At 39.8% G+C, this 9,924-nt stretch overlaps 1 long non-coding RNA gene across 1 annotated transcript in view; it reads left to right on the top strand.

Annotated features, from left to right (window-relative positions):
• Nucleotides 1-1,600: 1,600 nt before the first annotated feature.
• Nucleotides 1,601-9,924, top strand: part of LOC114683092 — a 48,795-nt gene continuing 40,471 nt past the window's right edge. The window contains exons 1-3 of the long non-coding RNA XR_003733131.2: nt 1,601-3,023; nt 5,057-5,134; nt 5,577-5,652. This is a non-coding gene — a long non-coding RNA (uncharacterized LOC114683092). The remainder of the gene's footprint in view (nt 3,024-5,056; nt 5,135-5,576; nt 5,653-9,924) is intronic.

Genomic DNA, 9,924 nt, shown 5'->3' with positions numbered 1-9,924 from the left:
AGCCATCACAGTTCAGATTGGGTATGATGCAAAGAAGAGTTTTAGCAACAATGGTTGAATAATATGGATGCTAAATATGTAGCATGAGACATAAAACCAAATAGAATTTTAAAGCTATGTGAGTTCACAGTTTTTAACATTTTTATGTCTCAGAACATTATTAAAAGTGGGTACGATAATAAATTACAGTGATAGAGTACATTTTGCAAAGAGGAAAGTGATAGTTGGAAGAACAGAGTATAGAACATCTCCACCCACAAGAGAAACAAGGGCGGGACTTTTGGATATAGGATAGAGGAAGAAGGATGGATATTTAGATAAGACATAGACAGGAAGGGGTGGGGCTGCATATAGTTGGTATAAGTAGATGACAAAATCAAAAAGAACTTATCAATGCTATTGTAGTGGCCATTCTTCAGCACTCATCTACCAACATGCTGGAAAAAATGAAATAAAGCATCAATTAACAGGACAGTGAATAGCTTATATATTCAGGAAAATATAAGTTGAACTCATTGTCATTATAGACAAAGGCATCAAGTTGGGAGAAAAGTTACTTGTATATTGATCTAGTCAACTCCAGTTGAATGAATACATGTTGAATAACCTGAGATTGTCTGAAAGACTGCCAAACCATTTGAAAACCAGGTATTCTAAGTCTTGGTCTGGCCTTGGTCCTGGAGATTACCAAACTTTCATCTTTCACAAAAGACAACTGAGGCTGAGAATTCAAATTTATTCAAACACCAAAACTCAAAGCCATAACCCAGGTCTCATTGACCAATCCTGCCTCTTACAAACACGCAATACTTCCTGCTTTAACTCTACCATGGTGCACAAAAGAGTGAGACCTATACACGTGGAAAGGTCAGTGTTTAATATGCATCACAATGTTAAGCTATTATGGGAACAGGAAAAGCAGATCTGTGGAGTCACCCACCACATTATGTCCTTGTCTACAGGGATGTGGGGCACTTAGATAGAGCAATATGGAACACTTCTACATAGATATATCTTTGGTTTGGTGAGAGGGTTTTACATCATAGAGAAAAAGAGTTTGGCCCAGGCTTGGTAGAAGCAGTAAGACAGTACAACTGGCTTAACCGTTTCCCTCATTCTAACAGAACAGGAGACTCCAGACAGACACACAGAAGCAAGAAAACTAAACCAAGTAAATGAATACAATCAGCAATGCATCTTCTGGAATTTTCCAGAAAATATAGATGAACTGTTAGGCTTTCTTCCTTTGTAATAACATCTAAACATCTTTTATCATGTTAAATAATTTAGAGAAAGAATGATAGCCCTTAATTCTATCTGATTTTGAAGATAGTTGTGGAGCCCTTCAAAGATCTCCAGGAGGAAAGAAAAAATTTTTTTAAAGCCATGAAATTCCCAGTGGTTCCTATTACAAATGAGTTTTGACTGAGACAGGATGCCCCAAGATAGATCATTTGCCTTCCTGTTGCTGTGTCTGATTTGCTTTGCACCTGACTGAGGCAGATCTTAGGTTCATGTCACAGTGATGGTGAGGACTGTCAGTCCTCTTCTCTCAATAAAAGCTGAACTATCAGTAAGTATACTTTTTCACAAAATAAACAACAAAAACCCAGGGTCATTCAGTCTAAAGGAAATGACTTTACCTTTGAGTGAATTAATAAAAATAAAGATTTGTGAAGTTGTATCTACAATATTGACATTAAAATGGTCTCTTAATGAGTAAAGGGTGAGTAAAAGCATTTATTAGTAAAGAGAAAGTAGGGACAGAGCATTTAAATCATAGATATTGATCACTGTCCCACACCCAGCAGAAACTTGTAAGACTAAATACTGGCCCTGGCTTCCTTAGGAACATACTAAATCCTGGGAGCCTAGTGGTTAGTCCAACCTGCAGAGGCCTGGAGCCCTGAAAGAACTTCAGAGAATGTTCACTCTATTCTTCCTTTGCTTCTCAAGCAGAGGTCACCATGGTGCCTCTGATTAGTTTCTCTCCTCATCACACTCTTCCTCACCTTCCTGCCTCTACCGAGCTAGCTCCCGTCTGAGGTCTCATCCCCCACTCTGAGATCATCCCACTCCCAGGCCAAACTAAATTTTCCCCATGAATAGCAAAAGGCTGAGCTCTCCTGCCCTCCATAAAAGCCCCCTTTGAGATTTTCTTAGAGCCGATGTCCTTACAAGTCCATGGCTGGTCCTCTTCTAGCTCTCCTTGTATTGCTCTTTCCCCGCCTCTGACCTCATTGTGGCTTCTCAAGATTAGTGTTCTCTATATCTGCCCTTAAGTCTCTCTCTCCTCGTGTGCTCATGCTCTTGTCCTTGCCATTCTGAAATGCTACTTGCTTGAATGTTATGTAGTTGGTACTTAAAATTTTTATCAAATTTTAATGAAATCTTTGAGAATTTTATACATGCATACAATGTGTTTTCATCATATATTCACATCCTAATACTCTCCCTAACTCATACCAGACACTCCCTAATTCCATGTCCTCTTTTATCAAATAACCCGCTGAGACTAAATTGTGCTGCCTAGGTACTCATGGGGGCAGGGATCTCCCCTGGAGCATGGGCAACCTACCAACGCCACACCCTTAAGAGAAATCACTCTCCCTCAACTATTAAACATCAACTTTGGGTAGCTCCTCAGATAGGGGCGTGGGTTTGTAAGCACCTCTCCAATCCATGCTGCCATTTTTGATTGGCTTTAGTTTATGCATGATCTGGGCAGGTAGCCACAGTTGCAGTAAGTTCGTAAGTACACAGTGGTCCTACAATGTCCAGATGATACTGTTTCAGTCCACTCTCCCTTACCTCTGGATCTTACAGTCTTTCTGCCCACTATTCTGTGATGTTCCCTGAGCCTTGAGGGGGAAGGTATATAACACAGATGTTGAATTTATACCTGAATACTCACAGACATTTTTTCCTTTGCATTTCAAACAGTTATGGGTTTCTGCATTGATGACCATCCACTGCACAAAGAAGTTTCTCCGATGAAGACTGAGAGCTGAACTAATCTATAGGTATAAGAATAAATACTTAGAAGGTCACTTGGTATTATTTCTCTTTAAGAAAGTAATGGTAGTAGGTCCATCCCTTGGCCTGTGAGCTCCCCGGCCATGAGTCGTTGTCCCCATTAACAATGCCAGGCATGAGGTGTCCTCCTATGGCATGGGACTTAAATTCAATCAGAAATTGTTGGGCGATCCTGGTAACACTCATGCCACTATTACACTATGGGCATGTGCTTAGCTTGTCACTGCAGCTTGTGGGGTTCATAGTGGGGTGAGATTATTGGTGAGTTTTCCTTCCAGTGACCTGCATAGCACCTTCTATTACCTGACAAGACAACAAAAATGGCTCGTAGTCAGAACCACGACCTGTAACCAAAGTGTGTAATGTCTTCAGCAATAAGGTCTCACACCAAAGTTCTGGTAACTAGAACTCCAATCTTCATTCAGCACTACCCACTGAGCCACACCAAGAGCAGTGGCAATAGCCTGGATTGTTTTGGGGAGTTTCTGGAATACCTCCATGTCTCCAGATTCTAACACAACCTGCTAGTACTTTTGAATCTACATTTAAAGCATTTCTTCTCTTTTCTTCCTTCTTCTCTCTAATCCCATTGTCTAGGTCCAAGTTTTAAATCTTATTTCTTTTCTCTTGAGTTTTGCAAATATCCTAAAAGAAGTCTTCTTTTAAATCATCTTTTAAAATGTGGTTCAAATATTTCTGAACAGTGCTCTGCTTTGATATCATCCATATTTTCTTCAACTGTGTCAGTTCTTTTATATTCTTCAATTTAATATTTAAAGCATGCAAGGCCCTTATGATTTCACCTCTAGTCTTATTTCACATTAATGCTTTATGTATCATAATTAAACTAAACCTAATGACTAAATTCATTATTCTCATCTTTATTTAATCTGTGTGTGTGATGTATCTATGTGTGTGTGCTCATGCGTGTGAATGCAGGTATGTCTCTGCCAGGTGCGCATGGGAAGGTCAAAGAACAACCTTGACTATTGGTCCTTCTTTGAGACAGGCTCTTTTATGGTTTGTCAGTGTGTATACTAGAATGGCTGACGATGATGTTCTGAGGGTCCTGTCTTCCTGTAGGAGCACACACTCTCGCACCTAGCTTTCCATAGAGCATGGGCAATCAAATTCCAATCCCCATCCAGCGCTGCCCACTCAGCCATTTCTCCAGACTTTCCAATCTTCCTAATACACATAATACCAGTAGTTTGACAGGACCTAGCTCATTTGCTTTCCTCATTATTAGTTTTTACCACAACTAAAAATGATTCCCACTACAGAATTCAATTGTGCTTTGAGGTGCCTCTGTGTATTGAATATTTTGACTAATTAAGTGTATCTCCCCCATGAGTTACTAAGTTCCTAAGGGTAGACCTTTGTCTAATTAACATTCAGTCTCTCAGAGAAAATACTCCACCGCTACTAGTGTAAAAGAATTCACTAAATGTTTCTTTAACTGACTTTTTTGGGGGTGGGGAGTAAGTGTTCCTACTGCATGGAAATCAGTGCTATTTTGTTCTTGTTTTGTGGGTGGTGCTGGAGACTGAACATGGGGTCTTGCATGTGTGAGGCATTGTTCTTTATTACTTAAGTTAAAAAAAAAAAGGCACAGTGTTCAGTGTAGTTAAACAGCTTGTGTAAGGTCACACAGTGAATGTCAAGGCTAGAACTCTGAGGAATTTATACTTAAAAAGGCCTCTTTCTGACCTTTCATTCTATGCACCCAATTGCTTTCCGTACATTTCCATTTCAGTATTTAGAGCCCATGCCATGGGACATATTTCATAACTATGCCTCATGTTCATTCTCTTTAGTTATATAAATATTTTGACTTTGCATCAAGACTACTACTAGACTTAATGTAGTAACTGACCTCTAACCCCAACTTTAACTCATCCTATTTTTTCTATATTCATGTTTCTAAGTCACACTGTAGGATACTGTAACCATCCTACTTGTTTTAATTTTTCAGAATCTCCCTACTGATTACAAATAAGCAACATTTTCTTCATTTCAGGTAAACAATCCATATGGTGGCCTCAGTCTTTCTCCCTAATAGATTTCATAATACTGCCTCGAAGCTTCCAAAGCCCAGGTAAGGGATCTCCTTACCATATTTGAATACCCCCTGCATATTTTTCTGATTTATCAGAAACTCTACACAAGGGTCTGATTCAGTGGAACATACTGTTCTCATGCACTCATCAAAGGCTGATGTGACTAATTTATGTTCCAATAAATTAAGCATAGTCATAACTCACTAAGTAATAGCTTTTACTGTATTGTTCATTTTGTATTTTCTCCAGAAATTTCAAAATTCTCAGACTATCCCATATGTATCTAAACAAATCTAATTCTTTTTATATCATCTACCAGAAAAGAAACACATCCATATACATCCATATACTGTAATGCAGCACTTATAGGGCTTTCTATACTGGGGTGGGTATAGCAACTTTGATCTGGAAATCATGTTCCCTCTTCACTCTGTTGCCCTATTTCTCATGCTCCTAAACAGTCCTCTTATTTTTGTCTAGATGGAGTCTAATCAGTCTTCAGACTTCTACCGAGAAACACTACCTGTGGAGAATCTCCCAGACTCCCCATGTCTAGGTATGAATTTCCCTTAGAAAGACTTCCTAAAGTCACAATAAAGACTACACAAACAGGGGAGGAAAATTGCTTCTTTCATGTCGTTCCTCAAGGAAATAAGCTGTCCACCACTTTTCAGCAGCACCCAGACAGTCTGGCACATACTTAGTACTGAAAGATGTAGAATAAAATAAATAAAGAAAAGGAGGGAATGAGGAAAAAGGAAAGAAAGACAATGGAAAAGATTACTTTTCTTCTTTCTCCAAAGAAAATGTTGAAAGAGTGTAATAGTCCTATGACATCATCAATACTACTTTTCCACCCCAAATCTACATTGAATTTGAAATCATATCAATGAGTTATTATCCTCTCATCAGAACAATAATCTATTTAAAAGCCAACTCATCATTAAACCTATTTGAGGGAAAAATAGTAGAACAAATCAAGGAAAGTAAATTTACCCAAATTCACATTCTTTTCCTTCTCTGTTCTTGTTCATTCAAGAAAATGGCTGCAGTTTATCTGGAGAGCTCTCATGGAACCTGGGGGTAGAATACCTGTTTGCTTTTGAAAGTAATAAGAAAAGTTAACTGGTCATTTGAAGCTCTTGCTTATGTTTGCATTGAAATCAGAGATGAAAAATCCAAATCTAGGCTTAAAACAATAAAAAAAGCAAGCCATTGATTCAAAGAAGAGACAAAACAAAAAAGAAATAGAAGAGGCTGCTTTAATCCTAAAGCCTGTATGATGCCCTGGGCATGAGGGGAGAGAAAGGTCTGATGGGTAATGTCATTCTGTATGCTGTGAAAATGTGTTGCTTAATTGGTTAATAAATAAAGCTGGTTGGCCAAGGGTGAGGCAGAATAAGGTTAGGCAGGACATTCTAAAGAGAGAGAGAAAGGAAGAAGACAGAGCAGGGGAGACTCTTCTAGCCTCCGCCATGAGAAGCAAGATGTAAAAGTACCAGTAAGCCATAAGACAGGTGGCAACGTATAGATTTATAGAAATGGGTTAATTTAAGATTTGATAACTAGATAACAAGAAGCCTGCCATGGCCATAGTTTAAAAATAATATTAGCCTGTGTGTGTTAATTTGGGTTCCAGTGGCTGCAGGACCGGCAGGTAAGGGAGATTTGTCCTGACCACAGACCAGGCAGGACACAGGAAAACTTTCAGCTAAAAAGGTCCATCTGATTCCATGTACTGTCCTATGCCAGGAAGGACTAGAGAGGCCTTCTGTAAATTCATAGCTCTAAATGAAAGTACAGCATCCTACCAAACCAGCCATTCACCATCTGGCTAAAGGAATAATAGATCTTTTAATGTTAATGGACAACATAAAGAGCAGGCACCTCTGGTCTTTATTTAAGAAGACAAGTCTTATGTAAGTGGTCCACTCTCCTTTTCTTTTTTTTTTTTGCCTTTGTTTCATATTTGAAAAAACAAAAAACAAAAAACAAACAAAAGTGTGCTTTAAGGGTTGGGAAGTTTACTCAGGGGTAAGAGGTAGGGGTAGGCTAGCCAAGACTGTATGTACGTTTAACCCCAAAATTTGGGGTTAAAGACAAACAGACCCTGAGAGTTCACTGGCTTGTGGGTCTAGCCAAAATAGCAAAGTCTGGCTCAGTGAAAAATATCTAGCTGAAGGCAGCTGGGTCTATAGCTCTAGAGAAAGGAATTCAACATGATGCTGTGGCCTCTGAGTGTATGTACTTAAGTGTTCACACTGGCACATTCACATGCACTGAACACATGTGCATGCAAACGCACACTTTTTTTGTAAATTTAAAATTACTTTAAAAACACATTCAGAGTTTAAAAGGGGGGAACAAAAGCAGCTGTGAGGCAAACAGAAAGAGGGAGAGGGGGTGGCAGGTTTGCTCCCACATCTTTAGAGACAGGGCTCTTGCTGTGTTTTCAATTCCTACTGCCCAGTTCCTGGAAATGGGTAAAACTCAGTGAAGACAGCCACAAGAGAAGTGAGACAATCGCTGTCCACTAGGCTACTTGTTCAAACCAATTCTGTAGGAACAAGTGTCCAGCGGATGAGGAAGATGGACAGATGGCTGCCTGAATGCATCCAGGCTTGGCTGCCCCAATGGCCCACTGCTAGATTTATTGCTGACAATGTAATTAACTGGCTCGCTCCTTGTTTCTAAATTGGTCACCCTCAATGGACAGTTGCACTAGGGGTTGCACTAATCACGCCTCTGACAGGAGCCAACTCCACAGGCCCCACACAGCTGCAGGGGCCTTTGAGACACCATCCTATTGCTGTTAGACAGACATGCATGCTTTGCTTCCCCTCTCCGGGGCCTTTTAACAGGCTTCCTTGTTCCCAGGAAATACACCGCATCTTATTTTTTCACTGCTTCTTCTACTGAAAGATAATACAATAGGAAAGAATTATTTTCAGTGTCTTTTTCCAGTGGCACCCTCTTAAATAGAGACTAAATTTTTCCTGTAATGGCTATTGTGGAAAAAGATTTCAATAACCAGTATAGAACCACCCAACTTGGTAAATGAAAAGGGGACCACAGAAGGCTGTTTGAACTTGCCTCTGGGTCTAGAATTATGTGCGCATTTTGATTTCTATGTGATGGAGAATGATTCTTGCCTTCTCTACAGCACAAGCATGAGTAGTCTAAACTTGCAGAGCATTTTACCCCACAGAAGGCTAAAGACTTTTTAATGGTTAGTATGCTTGCCAGGTGTCCACACAAAGATAGGTTCACAAACCACATGCTTCTTTCTGGCCTCAAACCCCTCCTGACCTATGTAGGAGAGTCACTGTGCTTTCCAGACCATACTCCTATTTGATTAGTAATTAAGGGGAAATGACGTACTTTTCCTTAGTGTTTAATCTCCCAAATCAGAAGAATGAACATAGTAGATGCCTCAAGTTCTAGAATTTGAGACAAATAAAAATTTAATGTATTTCTCAAATTTCCAAAACAATATAAAATTTAAATGTAGGGACATGAAGTAAAACTTAAAATGCAAGTAATTCCTGACTTGTTTTTATTGTCATAAATTTTAGTGTTCATGGTACAGCAGCTAGCTTATGAAAAATTCCCTTACATTTTCCTTTTTCTGGTCTGTCCATTTTCGATTCTGTATTCCCAGGCAGACATACAGATCACAGAGAACCAGGGTTAAATATTGATCTTCCCCCCTGACACTGCATTAACTTTTGTAATAAACATCTTCACTGTGTCAGTCTGCAGCATGTTTACATACTGAGGCTAGCAGCCAATGTTCCTCCTTTTAGACGCTTCCGCATCCAGAAGGAAAATCACCTGAAAGGCCAGAATCAGGCTTGAGGCTTCTGCCACATCTTTCAATTTTGTATTTCCTTTCCTCCATATCCTTAAAGCATTTGAAGAGATTTTCTTCTCAATTAACTTGTTAATCACCTGTCCTTGTTAGTCTATAATGAATTCATGACGTGTTCCCCTTTCATGCCTACACAGCCCTAGAGTCAGGATTCTGAGCTCTCACCACCAAACCCTCCAAAACCTGAACATGGAAGGAAATTCTTCAATGTGATAAAGAATAAGTACAGAAAAACTAGCATTGTTAGTGCCCTATGACAAGAAAGTGATTTGCAGATTGGTGACTACCTTACTTGTCATCATAGAGCCTTCATCCAGTGACTGATGGAAGCAGATGCAGCAATCCACAGATAATCACTGGACCAAGCTCCTAAAGTCTAGTCAAAGAGAGGGAAGAGGGATTATATGAGCAAGGAGGGGGGGTCAAGATCATGATGGAGAAACCCACAGAGACAGCCAACCCAAGCTAATGGGAGCTCACCGACTCTGGAATGAAACTGGGGAACCTGCATGGGACCAAACTAGGCCCTCTGAGTGTGAGAGACAATTGTGTGGCTTGGTCTATTTGTGGGGCCCCTGGTAGTGGGACCAGGATTTATCCCTGGTACATGAACTGATATTTTGGAACCCATTCCTTATGGTGGGATACCTTGCTCAGCCTTGATGCAGGGAATGAGGCTTTGTCCTGCCTCAATTTGATATGCCAGATTTGTTGCCTTCCCATAGTAGGACTTAACCCTCTAGAGGAGTGGATAGAGGATGGGGTGTGAGGAAGATGGGAGGAGGGGAGGGAGGGGGAACTGTGATTGATATGTAAATTGAAAAAAACAAGTAAGTGATTTGAAGGTGTAGCCATTGGAAGTAAACAAATCAACCTGTCTTTATTTATTTATGACATAATTATGTAGGATACCTCAAAGAGTATACATCTTTTGTAATTAATATGCTATTTTTGTAA

The sequence above is a fragment of the Peromyscus leucopus genome, chromosome 6, assembly GCF_004664715.2.
Source record: "Peromyscus leucopus breed LL Stock chromosome 6, UCI_PerLeu_2.1, whole genome shotgun sequence".
Taxonomy (NCBI): domain Eukaryota; kingdom Metazoa; phylum Chordata; class Mammalia; order Rodentia; family Cricetidae; genus Peromyscus; species Peromyscus leucopus.
This window is presented reverse-complemented; position numbering and strand designations above follow the sequence as displayed.